The sequence below is a fragment of the Neovison vison genome, chromosome 7 (assembly GCF_020171115.1).
Source record: "Neovison vison isolate M4711 chromosome 7, ASM_NN_V1, whole genome shotgun sequence".
Classification (NCBI taxonomy): Eukaryota; Metazoa; Chordata; class Mammalia; order Carnivora; family Mustelidae; genus Neogale; species Neogale vison.
This window is the reverse complement of record NC_058097.1, coordinates 189,964,959-189,984,557: the sequence shown is the minus strand read 5'-3', so window position 1 is coordinate 189,984,557 and position 19,599 is coordinate 189,964,959. Positions and strand designations below refer to the sequence as shown.

The window sequence follows — 19,599 nt, the reverse complement described above, 5'->3', positions numbered from 1 at the left end:
CTTTCATTACCTAGCACGGTGCTTTGTACACTAAAAACATTTAATCAAAACATGAATTCAGAAAGGAAAGCCTCATGATTAACATTTTGTTTTTAGAATTTCAAATATATGGTTCTCAGAAAAACTTGTTTGCATGATAAATACAGTTTACATAGCTACAGTATTTAGGGTGTATACTACAAATTCAATGTAATCATGCTAACCAAGTAACTGCTGAAGTGAAACCTAACTTCATGGTTTGGAAGTCTCAATTTTAATGTACTTTTCAAAAATAAACTTTTGGTTTTGCTTAGGCCCCACCCTTCATGTCCTACTTTTTAATTTTTTTTAATAGAAGAAGAAAGGGATAGGAATATATTAATCACAAATTAAAAGACCATACAAAAGCCACTGGCTGAATTGAGAACAAGCTTCTGGACAGAGATGAGAGAATTACAGAGCACTCGTACTGAAGTCTTCCATCTTCAATACACTAACATAATGAAATGCAGCCATATTTTTATGTCACGTTAGGTCAATATTCAGAATAATTATATTTACTTTACTAGGATCTGCTTCTTAAAATGCTCAAGTATAGGGCACCTGGGTGGCTCAGTCCGTTGGGCATCTGACTTTGATTTCGGCTCAGATCATGGTCTCAAGTTCATAAGATGGAGTCCTGTGTTCTGAGCTTAGTGGGGCGTCTGCTGGGGATTCTCCCTCTCCTTTAGTCCTTTCCTCTGTTTGTGTATGTGCTCTCTCTCTCAAATAAATACATAAATCTTTAAAAATAAACTAAAATACTCAAGTATACTAAAGTATAGTTTGCATTAGATCCCCTAAGACAGCTTAGGGAATGAGATTGGTAAGAGAGCACATTTCTCTACCACAAGTCCTATTTGCTTATTACTCTAGATAAGCCGGTTTCCTCACTGTCCTTTCAAATTATCATCATCGCTTCAGTGCTCATGCTGCTTAAAACGCCCTCTTCCCTCCTCCTAGTCAAATCCGGCCGTCTTTCAAGGTCCAACCTGAGCCTCTTCTTTTCAATAAAAGCTTCCATGTGACATCCTCTTCCTGGTGACCTGTGGCACTTCCTTAAACCACATGTCCTGACACCTGGTTACACTCTATACTGCTCTTGAGTTATCTTCCCAATTAGATTGTATGCATCTTGACAGCAAGGCCACAGCCTTCTTTTCTAGATAACTCCTAATACTACTTTGGACACACAGCAGATACTCAAACAAAATTTCTTTTCTTTTTTTTTTTTAAGATTTTATTTTTTTATTTGAGAGAGAGAGAGCATGAGTGAGTAAGAGAGCATGAGCAGGAGGAGGGGCAGAGAGAGAGGGCGAAGCAGGGAGCCTGGCATGGGGCTGGATCCCAGGACCCTCAGATCATGACCTGAGATGAAGTGAGATGCTTAACCCACTGAGCTACCCAGGTAGCTCCAAATTTTCTTTTTTTCCAAAATAAAAATAGCTTCATTTTTATTGTGATTGTGAAAGGCTGCATGATCACTATAAAAAAAAAAAAACAACAACCTTGAACAATAGAGAAAAGTGTGAAGAAAAAAGTAACCATGCCAGTACTGACAGAAAACCACTAATAACATCTTGGTAAACCTCTTTACAAACATTTTGGTATGCATATAAACATGCACAGACATAAGATATATATAATCATATATAAATGGTCCTTACACCATTCTGCTGTTCTGCAATTTAAGACAATAAATGTCAATTTTTCAGTGTTACTTCCTTGTCCATCATTGCCTCCTGAATTTAATTTCATTTTAAAAGTAGGAATGTGGGGGTGCCTGGGTGGCTCAGTCGGTTGAGCATCTGCCTTTGACCCAGGTCATGATCCTAGGTCCTGGGATGGAGTCCCACATTAGGCTTTCTGCTCAGCAGGGATCCTGCTTCTCCCTCTCCCTCTGCCTGCTGCTCTGCCTGCCTGTGCTCTCTCTGTCAAAGTAAATAAAATCTTAAAAAAAATAAGCCACATATGCACACACATATACACATACTTTAAAAAATAAATTTAAAGAAGGTAGAAATGTGTTTCTAAGGAATTATCAGCCAATTAGCATGACAAATAAGGTTGTGAACACCAGAACTCTATCTTTTTCAGGCTCCTAATTCTTTTGTCATCAGATCCACTGTGATCATAATGTGACTAAATGCATCTGTTTGTTCCTATTTGAAGATCTCGGTCACCTGGTAAATGTCTTCAGGGACTACCCATTCATCTTTGTATGTTTTGTTACACATCTTTCCTGAGGTCTCCGTTGGCTTGGACATTCTTCCATTCCTCCCGCAAGCGATGGCGGTCGTGATAAATACTTTCCGGTATCAGTTTCGTCCCACTTGCCTGGCCTCTTAGCACTGAAAGACTTTTAAATGCCAGTGGTGATGGCAGAAGTTACTTTATAATTTGTTCATGTAAAATCCATTAATACTGGGTTTTTGAGAGAGAATAACTTAAAACTCTGAAGGTCCTAAATGGTTCCTGTGTATCTAGAAAAACAGCGCGCAACCCATGAAGTTCCTTCTCATCCGTGCCAGATGAGAATTTCCAGAACTGTTTTTTTTAAATCAGGGCAAGGAGAAAAGAACAGGGCAGGGAATCCTTGGCTGCAAGAGCTGGCTTCAAAGAATTCAGCGCGCAACGAGCAGCGGCCAAGTGGGCGCGACTAACTGCACCCTTGCACCAAAGCCAGAGAACAGAGATGAAGGGTGAGGAAATGAAGGAGATTTCTTGAAGTGACTTCCCAGGAGGCATCTCCGAGTGGCCACACCCAGGCCCTTCATCTCGGTAAATAAGTCAGCAAAACTGCACATGGGCTGAGCGGCGCCCCTGCAGGAACCTCTCCCACAGAGTGGGGATTTCTTCCTCACTGCTGCGACTTGCGACTTCCCAGCCCCACGCTTGCCTGCAGGGGAAGTGTGTGCTCTCCCCAAGTCGTGGCGTGTTTATCAGATGAACAAACAAACAGCAAATAGCTTTTGGAGGGTTTTCCCTGTTTCCTGGCAGCTGAAGGACGGCAGCTGTCGTACGGTTAAACTGGGGATTTGGCCTTTTTAATATAGTTTTAAGAAGTTTGTAGTAGAAACCTCCTTTCTGTCCCTATCTGATGGTTAAATTGGAATTTGAACTGTTCCTTCCAAGACACACAGATCTTATTGGAAATGGGCTGTAAATAAGCATGGCCCATGCAATCACCCGGGAGGCATTCACGAATTTTTCACCCAGCATTTAGAACACCAAAGCAAGCTAAGGCACTGAATGAGGATTCAGAGATAAAATGTGCTGTCTCTGCCATCAAGGGAGTTAACGATGATACTTATCACAATGACACAAGCAGCTGGCATCGATGGAGTGGTTACTATGTGCCAAGATTACTAACTGCTTTCATCTGTTATCTCACTGTGTTTTCACAACTTTGAAGTCATATACTCCCCATTTTACAGATGAGAAGACTGAGGCCTGGAAAATCTAATTTTATTAGATACAACACAGCTCTATCTAATAAAAAGTCCACCTGAACCTAGGGCCCCTTAAGTCTTAAAAATCCTTTCTCTTCACTGCTTCACATGAAGCTTGAAACTCTAATTTATAACCTACATAGGGATGTAAGAAAGAAAAAGCCCCTTTTTCTTAACTCCACATGACATCTTAGGAGAGTCTACATTCGCCAATAGCCACATGTGAGATACGATAGAATAAGTGCCATAAGAGTGGATAGAGTAAGTGCCACTTTTGAGTGGAGGTAGGGGAGGGCAAGGAGGAGAGAATGTGATAATTACAAGGACTTTTAGACGTTACTTGAGCCAGGTCTACCTGAGAACGGGCAGACGTGCAAGAAAGTTCTACACAGAAAAGCAAAACAAAGGTGTGCAAGGGGAAAAGCATAGGAGCATTTGGGGGAATGGAGTGTCTTTGTGTGGTCAGGCTACGAGTAGGAGAGTAGCGGTTGGAAAGGCCAAGGTTAGATCATGAGCGGCCTACAATAAGGTAATGGAGTTCCTATTTCCTTAGTAGGCAATACAGAGCCATAGACGTTCTAAGCGGGGGTGGACAAGCCCAGAGCTGTGCTTTAGAGAATTACATTTATAAAAGATTTTGCAGGAAGTAGTTCTCAGGCTTCAGTGGTTATCAGGATCAACTGCAGAGCTTTTAAAATACGTGTGCCCCACAAAAAGTTCCAGAACCACAAGAATGCTCATAAACTGCACTTAAATGTGGAGAATGATACAATCACTTTGGGAACCTGGGAAGGAACATTTGCTAATGCTGAAAACACACATTCCCAGCAATTTCACTCCTAAGTACACACCTAACAGAAATCTATGCACCAAGAAACAAAGAAAAGTATGCTTATAGCAACATTGTTTGTACCAGCCCCAAATTGAAAACAATCCAAATGCCACCCACTGTAGGGTGGATACACTGTGGTTTATATATAAAATGGAATTCTGTATAACAACAGAAAGGAACTGTAGCTAAGCCCAACAACAAATGAGAACTATAACACTGAGCAGAAGAAGCCAGACACAGAAGAGTACACATGCTCTATGATTCTAGCAATGGAAAGTTCAAAATCAGGCACATAAAGGTTATGGTGATAGAAGTGAGACTAATGATACCCTCGAGGGGATTAATGACTAGAAGGAGGCCTGGGAGAGGCGTCTGCCATGCTGGAGATATTCTCTATCTTTATCTGGATGAATATTATAGGAGTATGTTTATTTTGTAGAAATCCATTGTACTGTATGTTTATTGCCTTGCACGTTTCTCTACATATGTTATACTGCAAAACATTTTTTTTTAAACTTTTCAAAAAAAAAAAATAGCATAGGCCCCAACCCAAAAGATTCTGATTAAATCAGTCTGGGACGGAACCTCGGCATCACTGTATTTTTTTTTAACTTCCCTAAGTGAACTTGATATGCAACTAGGGTTGAAAACCACTGATGTAGAGCAAGGACTGGAGCAAAGAAAAAAAAAGTTCAAAAGTTATTCAATGTTTCCCACACTTGAGAGATAATAAGAATCACCTGAAATGCTTGCAAAAAAGAAAAGAAAAGAAAAGAAAATCCCAAGCCCCTCCCCTGTTGACTGATTTAGTAAATTGGGAGATGGACTCAAGGAATCTGTCTTTTTGACAATCTCTCGGGTGCTGGGTTTATTAGGACAACCTCTCCGATTAACCAGCGTTTGAAATTAGGGTCAGGTGGTGGCAGTGGGAATGAAGAGCAGGTTATGCCAAGCAACATAAAACTGGAAAAGATTAAATTTTCAACACTACTTAGACTTTCTTTTATATATTGCCAGCTTAAAATCTACCAAAACAACCAAATTTGAGTACGGTTTATTATACTGACATCTTTAACCTAAGGTCGTATTATTTTGATTCATACTGTGTAAGTTTAAATTAGTCATTTACTTTTGTTTCTAACAGAACCACGAAATCAGGAGATCTCAGAAGCCTAAGGCATAGCATTCTGTTTTCTGGTACATCTACTTTAGAGAATGGGTTTAAAAACATCTCATACTGAGGATCTCCCTTCAGCCTAACGTTTAAAGAAATCCTTGGTTATATTTTCAAAGAACTTCCAAATTCTCTTTATTATGCCCTTCAAAGCATGAACTATGATGTAGTAAAACAAGTACTATACTTCCCCCAATAATAAGAATCATGATTTTTAAATTTTAAATAAAAGATGGAATAACTATGCATTTTTTTTCTCTTAAAGACAGGTAAATGGAACTTAAAATTAAAAAATTTGTCACTACCTTTCCTCATCTAGAAAGCAATGAAAGAAGATCACAGACAAACGCGATATATTCTTATGCCTTAACTCCTCTGATCACCTTTTAAGCTTTCAGGAAATCACTCACTATCATATTTATGTTCATTTAGCATCAGAGCAGGAGCACTTGATCCTAATGCCAACGGCACTTGACTGAGAGAATGCCTTAATTTATCAACTGGCTGGGAGATATTGGGCCCCAATTTTTTGGTGGGGGGGGCCCTGATTTTTTATCAGTATGATGGGGGAAGGTTTGACGTACATCAATAGTTTTCAAACCAGAAGGCTAGAATTCTTCAGAGGCATTTATAAGCTTCTACAAATGTTTAATTTTAATATTTTTCTTATTAAAAACATACCTTTATTTAAAATCTATGAGAAAAATAAAATGTACACTAACTCTTTCCCACAGGGAATTTTATTACACAGACACAACTGACCTGTGCTTTCACATTAACTCACTGTGGAGCTTCTCTGGCTCCACAAATGTATATATGTAAATGTGCTACTGATTAGAAAGGTTTTTATCTGCCCTGCTCATTTTCTCTTCTTTTTAATCCAGGACTATTAACATAAAGACTGATATTATATAAAATCTTTACATTCTACTGGGTGAGAGTACAGATGTTAACAAGCCCTCCTCCTCTTACTTGCCTCTATATGATGTGGTCATGGAACCAAACAAAGTAGGTTTTCTACTTTATAAAATGTTTGATAGTTATAATATAGAAGTCTTCAAGTGTTAAGATACTAAAGTGGTAAAAAAAAAAATGTAGGCATGTTTGAACTGGGACTGAAAAAGCAATGGCAGAAAAAATTTATGGAGTAGAGGACCATATAAAGGCCAGGCACAAAAATGTCCTCAGATGGGGATGCCTGGGTGGCTCAGTTGGTTAAGCAGCTGCCTTCGGCTCAGGTCATGATCTCAGTGTCCTGGGATCGAGTCCCACGTCGGGCTCCTTGCTCGGCGGGGAGCCTGCTTCTCCCTCTGCCTCTGCCTCTGCCTGCCACTCTGTCTGCCTGTGCTCGCTCTCTCCCTCTCCCTCTCTGATAAATAAATAAAATCTTAAAAAAAAAATGTCCTCAGATGTTGTGTAGATAAGCACTAGCAGTTAAAATTAGGGAAGCCTTATTTCAAAACACCATAGGTTAAGTGTTATACACATTGATATGGACTGTCAATCTTATTAGGATAAGACTGTCAGAACAACAGTCAGTGAAATCAATTGTTATTATTTCTACCTTAAATAAATTCATTAAACACAGGAAATCTTGGAAATCTTGCTTGGAAACTTGGAAATCTTGCTGATATTTTAGATAAATCAAATAGCTCAATTAAGGCTTATAACACTGCCATACTTATAGCCTCCAATAAAATGTTAGTGTTGAATCAAAACAGGATTTGGACTCAGCATGCAAAACAGAATTTTTCTGTACTGAACCAGTGAGTAAAAAGATGGTCTTGGTATTAGTCTGCTTGAACTGCCATAACAATACCATAGACTGAGTTGCTTAAACAACAGAAATTTATTTTCTTCCAGTTCTGGAGACTGGAAGTCCAAGATCAAGGAGCTAGCAAGGTCGGTGTCTGGGAGTATCTCTGGCTGCAGAAGGCCATCTTCTCACTGTGCCCCCACATGGCAAAGAGAGCGCATAGGCTCTCTGGTATCTCTTCTTGTAAGGACACTAATCCTTTTGGATCAGGACCCTATCCTTATGACTTCATATCACCTAATTTACATTTTTATAGACCCTACTTCCAAATACAGTCACCTTGGGGTTAGGGCTCCAAAATATGAGTTTTGGGGCACACAACTCAATCAATAGAAGCCTCTGAGGTATCTGATTTTCTTAAGAAATAACACCATTAATCAACTCATATATAATGTTATAAGACACATTTATTTTTCTCCAAACAATAAAGTTTTCAAACTAGCTGAGAAAATTAATTGGTTTCTCCAAAGTGATTATTCATCAATTAGGAATGTGGCCAATTGTTAGGTACATTAGTTACTCACCTTTGACACAACAATTTACTATCACAGCATTTTGAATATTTAGACATATAACTAAACTAATTCAGTTTTTTAAAAAGATTTTATTTATTTGTTTGACAGACAGAGATTACAAGTAGGCAGAGAGAGAGAGGAGGAAGCAGGCTCTCTGCTGAGCAGAGAGACCAATGCGCAGCTTGATCCCAGACCCCTGGGATCATGACCTGAGCCGAAAGCAGAGGCTTTAACCCACTGAGCCACCCAGGCGCCCCTAAACTAATTCAGTTTAACAAAAAAAAAATTTTGACTGGATGTCAAGATGTGAAAAACAAAGCTCTAAGTATCTGAAGCGAATTATCTGTGTGAATCACAATTTTCTTGACAAGCTTTTATCTCAAAACCAAATACTGGAAAGTTTTCCCCCAACATCAGGAACAAGACAAGGATGCCTGCTTTTGCCACTTCCACTCAACACAGTACAGGAAGTTCTAACCAGAGAAATTAGGTAAGAAAAAGAAATAAAAGGCATCCAAGTTGGAAAGGAAATGGTAAAACTATCTCTGTATGAAGATGACATCATCTTCTGTGTAGAAAACCTTAAAAATCTCTCTCTCTCCTTCTCTCATACACACATACACATTTTTTACAACTAATAAATGAATTCTGCAAAGATGGAGGATACACAATCAACACACAAAAACCAACTACAGTTCCATAATGTAGCAGTGAAAAATGTGAAAAGGAAACTAAGAAAAATAGTTCCATTTACAATTGTATGAAAAGACTAAAATACTTAGGAATAAATCTTACCAGGGAGGTGAAAGACTTGCACATTGAAAACTATAAAACACCGCTGAATGAAATTAAAAAAGACTTAAAAAAGAAAATCATAGGCCTAAAATGGTATCACTTAGATTAAGGTCCTGTGTCAGTAAACCAAGATTCAACTCCCCAGGAAGGTAACTTTTAACCAGTCAATATGGGAGTCACCTGACAAGGAGGAGGAAATTTACTGATATATCTCTTCCAATCCCCTTAGGAGGGTGACCTTTGCTTTAAACAGTGCATTCTTCAATAATAATTTCCTTCTTTCTGCTCCCTGTTTATCTTTAAAAGCCTTTCTTTTTCAGCAGCTCAGTGAAACTCCCCTCTACATGCTAGATGGGATGCTGCCTGATTCATAGATCTATTATTTTTTTTAAAGATTTTATTTATTTATTTATTCATTTTAGAGAGAGAAAGTACACAAGAATGAGGGGAGAGAGGCAGATGGGAAGGGCCAAAGGGGGAGAGACAGGGGCAAGCAGACTCCCGCACTGAGCGCATAGCCAGACTCGAGGCTCAATCCTAAGATTATGACCTGAGCCAAAACCAAGAGTAGGAAGCTCAACCAACTGAGCCACCCAGGTGCCCCTATGAATCTGTTAATAAAGTCAGTTAGTTCTTTACAATTTACTTGGTTGAGTTTTTATTATTTAACAGAAGAATTAACATTGTTAAGATGTCAATACTATCCAAAGAAATCTACAGATTCAACACAATCCTTATCAAAATCCCAACAAACTTTTTCACAGAAATGGTATAGCTGATCCTTGAGTTTATATGGAATTGCAAGGGGCCCTGAATAGCCGGGACAACCTGGCTAAGGAGAAAAAGAAGAATGAAGTTGGAGGACTCAAACTACCTAACTTTGAAACTTCATACAAAGCTACAGAACTTAAAACAGTATGATACTGCCATAAAGACAGATATATAGACCACTCGAATAGAATATAGAGCCCAGAAACATATCTTCAAAGATATGGTCAATTGATTTTCAATAGTAATAATAATAATAATAATTGATTTTCATTCACTGGGGAAAGGACTATTCAATAAGTCTTTCCAGCAAGTGGTGCTGGGGAAAACAGATACCTGCATGTAAAAGAAGGAAGCTGATCCACACCTTATACCTTATACAAAAATTAACTCAAAATGGATCAAAGACCTTAACTTTAGAGCTAAAAAATAAAACTCTTAGAAGGAAACAACCCAATGTCTTCATGACACTGAATTTGACAATGATTTCACAGATAGAACACCAAAAGCATGGGGAACAAAAGAAAAAATAGATAAACCGGGCTTCATCAAAATTAAGACCTTCTGTGCACCAAAAGATACCATCAAGAGGGCAAAAAGATGGGGGTACCTTGGTGGCTCAGTCATTAAGTATCTGCCTTCAGCTCCAGTCATGATCCCAGGGTTCTGGGATCGAATCTGATTATCAGGCTCCCTGCTCAGGAACCCTTGTGCACTGTTGGTAGGAATGCAAACTGGTGTAGACACCACCAGTTTGGAAGTTCCTCAAAAAATTAAACAGTAATTTTATGACAGTATGGCTGTTCCTCAAGAAAATTAAAAATAGAACTGCCCTATGATCCAGTAATCACACTACTGGGTACAAAAACACTAATTCCAAGGGATATATAAGCTCCGAAATTTACTGCAACATTATTTACAATAGTCAAACTATGGAAGCAATTCAAGTGTCCATCCATAGATGAATGGATAAAAAAGATGTGGCATATATCTACACATACACAGGAATATTATTCAGCTATAAAAAAGAATGAAATTTTGCCATTTTCAATGGCATGGATGGAGCTAGAAAGTATTATGCTAAAGAAAATAAGTCAGTCAGAGAAAGACAAATACCGTATGATTTCACTTATATGTAGAATTTAAGAAACAAAACAAATGAGCAAAGAGGGGAAAAAAGAGAGACAAACCCGGACACAGACTCTTAACTATAGAGAACAAAAGATGGAAATGGTTGGAAGGATGGGGGAAATAGGTGAAGCTGATTAAGAATACACTTATCTTAATGAGCACTAAGTAATATATAGAACTGTTGAATCACCATATTGTACACCTGAAACTAAAATAACACTGTATATTAACTACACTGGAATTAAATTTTTTAAAATGCAAATGGTAAAAAAAATAAAATAAAAATCCAATAGCCAATAAGTACATGAAAAGATGTTCAACATCATTACTCATTGGGGACATGCAAATCAAAACATGGAAAATCAAGTCAAAACATGAGATATGATTTCATACCCATCAAAACAACAGGAAATAGCAAGTGTTGTTGAAGATCTGGAAGATCTGGAAAAACTGGAATCCTTGTGAATTTCTTGTAAGCATGTAAAATGGTGAAGCTACTATGGAAAAGAATATGGCAATTCCTTAAAAAGTTAAACACAGAATTGTCATATGACCTAGCAATTCTACTCCTAAGAATATGGTCATGAATCAAAGACAGGAACTAACACATATACTTGCACACCTATGTTTAAAGCTGTGTTATTCACAATAGCCAAAAGGTAGAAGCATCCCAAGTGTGTGTCGACAGATGAACTGACAAACAAAATATGATATATATATACACAATGGATAGAAAGGAATGAAATTCTGACACATACTACAACATGGATGAACTGTGAGAACATCATGCTTTGTGAAATAAGCCAGATACAATGGGAAAAATATCATGTAATTCCATCTATATGAGATACCTAGAATAGTCAAAGACAGAGACAGAAAATAAAATACTGGTTATTCGGGGCTAGAGGATAGGGAGATGGGGAGTAACTTTTTAATGGGTAAATGTTTCAGTTTGGGAAGGTGAAAAAATTAGGGACATGAATGGTGGTGATGGTTACACAACAATATGAATGTAGTTAATACCACTGAACTGTAAGTACATTCAAAAGTGGTTCAAATGACAAACCATAAGTGACTCTTAATCTCACGAAACAAACTGTGGGTTGCTGGGGGGAGGGGGGTTGGGAGAAGGGGGGTAGGGTTATGGACATTGGGGAGGGTATGTGCTTTTGGGTAAATTGGAAGGGGAGGTGAACCATGAGAGACTATGGACTCTGAAAAACAATCTGAGGGGTTTGAAGTGGCGGGGGGGTGGGAGGTTGAGGTACCAGGTGGTGGGTATTATAGAGGGCACGGCTTGCATGGAGCACTGGGTGTGGTGAAAAAATAATGAATACTGTTTTTCTGAAAATAAATAAATTGGAGAAAAAAAAAGTGGTTCAAATGGATGCTGAGTCGGTTAAGCATCTGACTTCAGCTCAGGTCATGATCTCAGCATCCTGGGATTGAGTCCCACATTGGGCTTCACACTCAGCAGGGAACCTGCTTCTCCTTCTCCACCTGCCCCCTGATCCCCAGCTCATGCTCTCCCTCTCTCTCAAATAAATAAATCAAGTCTTTTAAAAAATGGCTAAAATGTTAAATTTTATGTTATTTATATTTTATCACCAAGAAAGATTTCTCTATTTTTTTTAAATTTTTAAAAAAGATTTTATTTATTTCTTGGACAGAGAGAGACACCGTGAGAGAAGGAACACAAGTAGGAGGAGTGGGGCAGGGAGAAGCAAGCTCCCTGATGAGGGGAGCCCAAGGCAGGGCCTGATCCCAGGACCCTGAGATCATGACCTGAACCGAAGGCAGACGCTGAACGACTGAGCCAGCCAGGTGCCCCAACATTTCTCTATTTAAAAAGTGTCTAGAATGTAAATTTCATGTTATGTATATTTTACCACAATCAAGGGATAAATATATTTTAAAACCCTTATTCCTAATTTCAACACAAGATGACTTCTAAGGTCCCTTTAAATTCTAAAATTTTTGAGATTTCAAGATAACAAGGAGAAAAGAGAAAGAGAATCTAGTCAAGGAATAAGTTCCTGACTCCTCATTCAGAATTAAGAGTGTAACTCTACCTTTCAAGTGATTATAAATGGACCAAGAAGTCCTAGCAATGGTAGCAAACTCGAATGCCTACAGAGGCCAGGCAGGAAACATAAGCAGATGAAGCAAGGCAGCTGGGGACGGTGGCAAATCTGAGGCCACCATACACCCTGTCTAAAGGGAGCAGCTGTAGCTCTCCCCTGGCAAACTGCCTCTCTGTTGGAATGTGGGCATGGTATTGGGATGATTTTCCATTCTTCAAGTGAAATTGAATGGAGATTTTTACATTAAATGTTGGCATCTCATTTTAAAAAATTATTTTTAAAAATTTTTTATTACTTTTTTAAGGTAGGCTCCACACCTAGTGCAGAGCCCAGCGCAGGGCTTGAACTCACCACCATGAGATCAAGACCTGAACGGAAATCAAGAGTCAGAGGGTTAACCGACTGAGCCACCTACACGCCTCCTAAAAAAATTATTTTTAATACTGCTAGCCAAAGAAGACATAACTTCAGGCCAAGGCACGTGTTGTCAGCTGACCACTACCAGTTTGTGATTTCTTTCAGAGCATAAAGGCACGACCCAGAATACAAAAGAACAGGAGGCAGTACTAGTTACATCCTTGTCAATGTTTGAAACTTGCAAACAGATCATGGGGCACACAGGTGGTTCAGTTGGTTAAGTGTCCAACTCTTGATTTCAGCTCAGGCCATGATCTCAGGTCGTGAGACTGGTCTCAGCGCTGGGGATGGAGCTTGCTTGAGCTTCTCTCTCTCCCTCTCCCTCATCCCCTCCCTTCAATGCTCTCTTTCTCTCTCTCTCAGAATAAATAAATAAAAATAAATAAAGTTTGCATACAGACCATGATCTAAATCTTTTAAATCCTTGTTTGGAAGCACCAGAGGGTACTAAACATTATTTTACTTAGATGTTGACTGATACTGTATAGCTTTGAATGGGCCATTTTTCAGTGGGGCATTTTGAATGTGAGGTTTATGCCTTACCTACAGTAGGTGATCAATAAGGAGTAGCTATTATCATTTTAAATCAAAGCCCCAAAACAAAATTGAAGAGTATAAAGCTCTTCTGAAACAACCCTACCCTCCAATATAAGAGATAATAATTTAATCTGTTCAATAATCACAGATTATTGAATAGTGATTGGGAAGTGGTGAACCTTCATATTAAATAACAAAAAAAGAAATAACTTACATGTGTTAGGAGCTAGGAATGTAGTTATTGGCAGAACAAACAAGGTTCTTGCCCTCAACAAGCTTACAGTTTAATAAGGGAGGCGGACATTAAGTAGAGTCATCCAAAAAACACTTAGCCAGAAACTGTAATAAGCAGTCCGATTAAAATGATGGATGATTTGCAGAAGAATAATGAAGGGATCTAATTCAGATGAGGAAGGGCGGGGCAAAGAAGGTCTTTTAAGGAGCTGACCTTTAAACTAAGACTGAAAAGGATAAGGAGAGGTTAGCAACCTAAGGGTATTATGCCTGGAGGGCGAGGAGAGTTGGGTGGGAAAGGAGGTGGTGACAAAAGCATTCCAGGAATGCTTGTGTGACATGTGTGATAGCCCCAAATAACCAAAATAGGAACAAACAAACAAAAAAGGAACATTAAATAGAGGGAAAGATTAAAGTTACTGGAGGTAGCGAGGTAAAAGATTTGAGGGGACATCACGAGTCAATGTTCTCCGTGGACAAAAGGTTTTGAAGAAGGAAGTAAAGATGGAAAAATAAAAGAAAATTAGAATTGCGAAGAAATACGTAGAACGGAAGACAGGAACCAGGAACGGAAGGTTGAAGAAGTTGTTTACTGGCCACATCAGGTTTCTGGGACAAATGGGGAGCCGTGGAGCTCTGGTGGTAGCTGGCACAGAGGACTGGCTGGAGGAAGCCACAGGACTGAAGAGATTACGTGGAAAGATTTTTGTTGGTTTTAAAAGTGACAAAAGTAACAAATGTTCTTTAATATTTCAAACAAGACAGCCACCCATTCCTGCAGCGAGCACTGTTAATCCTCACAGAATGGTTTTTAGTGGTGAGGATGAGGATTCGTGACAAGCAAAATCAGGTGGAAGTCTGAGACAGTTACACAGAGAAGCCAGACCAAAACCTTTATTTCAATCTAAACTGTCTGCATTTTCCTTTGAGATCACTTTAACCACCATAACTTCAGCTATTTTAGGAAAAGCAGTTTTTATCAGATGGTTATATAGACCGATTATAAGTCTCTGATTCGTAGACTGTGATCTTTCATAAATAAGGGATTTCCCCCGCCAAATCTCTAATTATCAGACAACAAACCCCACGAGAGCAAGAATTTCTGCTTTCACTCACTGCTTTATCACTAGCAACAAATGCATAAGTGTTTGTTGAATGAATGAGTATACCTAGACTTTGAAGACAAATCACAGTGAATTCAGAGTAAAACATAAAAAATGAAAAAACTGAAAAAAAAAAAAAGGAAAGAGAAAAAGAAGAGATGGATGAAACGGGCAATACTTTAGATTCTGGCATTCCTTCTTGACCCTTCTCTCCTACACTTGCACCCAGTCAATCAGCAAGTCCTGTCAAACCAACCTTAAAGAGTTATTCATCTCCCTGCCACTTCCTGTGCTTTTCTACTGGTTCCGAACTGGTCCTAATACCTGTCTTCCCTCCCATTTTCCGTATTTTTGCCAGTCTCCTATATGAAAATACCAACAAATTGGTAAGGTTCAACTGAGTGGGATGATGTTTCCTTCTTAGGTACTAAGCACCAGCCACAATGAACTTCTTATAGTTTCCCACTAGGAACCATAGTGTTTCATGTCATCATACTTTCAAAAATCTTGTTTCTCTTGTTAGAATGTACTCCTTATTTGCTTAATAGCTTTCCACTACTCCAAGATCCCTCCCAACTGCCTATTCCTTTATAGCCTTTCCCAGCTTCTGCTGAAGAACTATTTCCTCCCTTGTACTATCATTGAATCTTATATATGGCTTTAATGATCACTTACACTTCAGGGAAACTATTCGAGACTACTCTACTGAAATGTGAGCTCCTTGAGGGCTAGTATTGTCATTTATTCAGTTGTATTTCAAGCACCTTGCACACTATCTGATGGAAAACACATTAAAAAATAATACTCCCTCTTGTCAACTTTCTGGCTTCTTCAGCATTGGTGTTTTCACTTACTAGGTCTGTGATCTAGAACAAGTTCTTTAACTTTCTGAATCTAAGTTTCATTTTCTGTGAAAAAGTGATAAGAATAGTATCTACCTAACACACAGGATTGTTGTAAAGAAAAATTAGAAGTTCTACATATGAAGCAACTTCATAACTGTTAATTACTATCATCATTATTTTTATTTTTATATTTTTAATCTAGAAATTTCTTTTGCATCTTTTAATAACTTCCATTTATCTCCTAATCATAGTCATGTTTCCCTTTACATACTTGAGCATATTTATATGATCAAAAATAATTGTGTGAAGGTCCTTGTTAGCTAATTCTATTATCTCTGTCTTTTTTGGGTCTGTGTTTCTACTGACGAATTTTTCTCCTGGTTCTGGGTCATAAGTTCTTGCTTCTTCTAATGTCTGAAAATTTTTAACTGGATGCCAGACATTGTTGATTTTATGTTATTGAATGCTAGATTTTACTGAGTTCTTTTAAAGAGTACTGAATTTTGTTTTGGTATACAGTTAAATTACTTGCAGATAGACCCATCCAATCCTTTTTGTTTTTAAGCTGCTGAGGGCCCTATCCCGTGTCCATGCCCAATGTACTTTGAGGTTTCTCCACTTTGGCTGGTAGCAGCGTGAACTATTCCTGGCCCTGAGTATACTCCAGGAATTATTGGGCCTACTGTTTTCTGGTGGTTCTTTTTCCAACCCACACATGTGCAGAGTTTGTAGCCAGAGACTCAAATACCCGCTCGCAGCTCTCTGGAGCTTACCAAGCAACTCCCTCCTCTTTGGTACTCTGCCCTGCAAATTCTGGCCACTGTGGCCTCTCCAAACCCCAATCTCTGCCTCCTCAACCAAGTAAGACTGCTGTGCTCTTTGGATCTCCTCTCCGGTACTGTTGCTAGGCAACTGCCCCTCAGAGACCACAGCCCCAGATTAACTGTTGTTCAATGTCTGAAAGAATTGTTTCAGATACATTGTCTGATTTTCTAGTTGTTTATGGCAGGAGGACAATTCCCTAAGTAAGTACTTCTTCATGGGCAGAAGAGGAAGTAGCTCTCGTTCTTTTATTAAATGAAATACACAAACCTATGTGTGCATGTGTTTGTTCATTTGTAAAAGCATAAAGCTCAAAATTAAATTCTAACAAACTGTAAAAATAAACTGTGGACAATAGCTCTTTTGAGCCAATATTCCTAAACAGAAGTGAAGATTTACTTCAGGGAATTTTAATCTTTGCCAGACTTGGAAAATTCAGATTAATCTTTCACACTGAAAGAAATACCAAAGTGAGAAGTTGAATTTTAAAGGCTTATTATATATGAATAGATCTTTTTGCTTCCAAGACTCTAAAGTTGCCTAGATAGCAAGACATTCACTATAATCTTCATGAGGTTATTTGAATTTCAGACATGGGAAAATTAGCATCATTCAGTACTCAGTCGTGCAGAAATGACACTGCATCCCTATACGTGCTAAAAACTAGGATAAACGGTTTCTTGCCAGAAAGCGTCAGGTCCTTAGTTTTCAACAGGTGGCTTCGTTTTTAGATATGTTATGCTGGAACTCTGCTCTTCTTGTGCTGTTTCCCAGAAGACTTACTTTCTTCCTGATAATGCTAAAATATGTACAAGATGTTCTAAGGAAGTCATCTGCGGAAGAACAATATAGTATCAGCTCCTCTGAGTAGGAGTCAGGTACGTGGCATTCAGTTGAAAAAATGGGGCTTAATAAGTACTTTATTTTGGAACTTTGCCTCTGAGTGTTTTTGCTCGTTCTGGATTAAAATTGGGAACACTCTGGGACTGAAAGATGTTCTAAAGTTTCCTGGAAGAAGCTGAGAATATATTAAAATGACTTAACCAAAGATTTTAGGATCACCTAGCTGCAAATGTTGCATTTGGTCTTTAAGAAATCAGAGGCTGTCTGATTAAGAAGCCTAACAATAAATACCCAGCATAAAATCCAGGTCTTGTTTAAGGCACAGGAAAAACAAGGAGAACTTGGAGCAGCTTCCTCTTAGCAGCTGGCTGAATCACTGGCAGCTGCTGTAAAAAAGGTAAAGAAACCTACATCTGCTCAGAGTCCAAATGCTATATGGATCCCTTGTGATAGTAAATAAATTCTGGAAGAGGCCCCACTTCTAAATCAGGAAAAGAATTAAGGAGATCTAAAAACTGCTTTTCCATAGTTATCTCCATGTGCCTATTCCACAAAAACCAGCTCTCGCTGCATGCACCATTCTTCAAAATAGTGAGTATTCAATCAAATATTTACGGACTGACTAAGGGACTGGGAAAGGTTTGGGAAAAACAGGTTCAGATGCAATACTACAAACTTTACCTGTACACTCACGGCTCCCAGTTTTTTGTATGTAGAGGCTGATGGGTTTGTTTCTCTGAGGTAGTTCACTTAAAATTGAGTCCACTTTGATTTTTGTCCACTAGTGCATATAGTCTATAGAGGAGATGATGTGATTCTCAGTACACTGGATATTTCTGCTCAATAGTGTAATTGAGATGGAAATCTCTTGAGTTACATGTCATAGAAGCTGTGATTAGAGTAATAAAAAGAATTGGGGCACCTGGGTGGCTCAGTGGGTTAAAGCCTCTGCCTTCGGCTCAGCTCATGATCTCAGGGTCCTGGGACTGAGTCCCGCATTGGGCTCTCTGCTCAGCGGGGAGCCTGCTTCCTCTTCTCTCTCTCTGCCTGCCTCTCTGCCTGCTTGTGATCTCTGTCTGTCAAATAAATAAATAAATCTTAAAAAAAAAAAAAAAAAGAACAGAAACAGCATATTAGTGAATCTGGGTTTGGCTCTCATTATCTCTCACCACTGCAAGTCTCCTAACTATACTCTCTGCCTCCAGACTCACCCTCTAAGTCATTTCTTTTCTTTTTTTCTTTCGAATATTTTATTTATTAAAAATAAATAAATATTTTTATTTATTTATTGTGGAGGAGCCACAAAGGGAGAGGGAGAAGCAGGCTCCCCGCTGAGCAGGGAGCCCAACACACAGGGCTCAATCCCAAGACTCTGAGATCATGAACTGGCAGACACTTAACCAACTGAGCCACCCAGGTGTCCCACCTGCTAAAGCCATTTCTATACTGTCTTCCAAATCATCTTTCTAGAACTCAGATATCATCACATTGTACTTCTGAATAAATTCCTTTAACCTACAGAATAAAATCCAACTTCTTTTTTTATGGCAAAAATGGTCTTTCAGGACCTAACTCTTCTATTCCTTCACAGGTTCATCTCCCCTGACCCCCTTCACAAATTCTAGCCATTTTGATCTTCTCAATGTCTTAAGTATTCCAGGTTCTTTTATACTTCTACACCCCAGCACACACTCTACCTAGAATGTCCTTCTTTTCTTTATCCATGTAGATAACTCCTACTCTTCCTTCCCAAATTAGACCAAACAACCAGTTCTCAGGAGAACATTCTCTAATCTGCTTAGTCCCCTTTCTCTAACAACAGTGTCCCCAACCTACCCCCACCCTCCACTCTGGAGTTTCCTTCTTTGTATTCACATCATTTCTTCAGTTTGCTGCATGCATTTCAATATTTGCCAAGAGCAAAAGCTCTGGAGTCAGATTGCCTGGGTATGAATTCCACCCCAGCAATTGTTGTATAACCTTGTCAAGTTATTTAATCCCTCTGATCCCCAGTTTCATTAGTTATAGGATGGGGATGATAGTATCTACCACAGAGAGCTGTTATGAAGAGTAAATGAGTCATGACACATAAAGTGCTTAGAACTGCATTTGGCTCCTAATAGATATCATTAGTGACGGTGTTGGAACCAGTAATGGTGGTAGTATCTGTGACACAAGATGATAGTTCCTCAAAAGTAAGGTGTTCAGAGAGT

At 38.8% G+C, this 19,599-nt stretch overlaps 1 protein-coding gene across 1 annotated transcript in view; it reads right to left on the bottom strand.

Annotated features, from left to right (window-relative positions):
- The window catches only part of C7H11orf49 (chromosome 7 C11orf49 homolog), a 188,494-nt gene that overhangs the window by 85,150 nt on the left and 83,745 nt on the right, over positions 1 to 19,599 (bottom strand). The gene's annotated exons all lie outside the window — the stretch shown is intronic.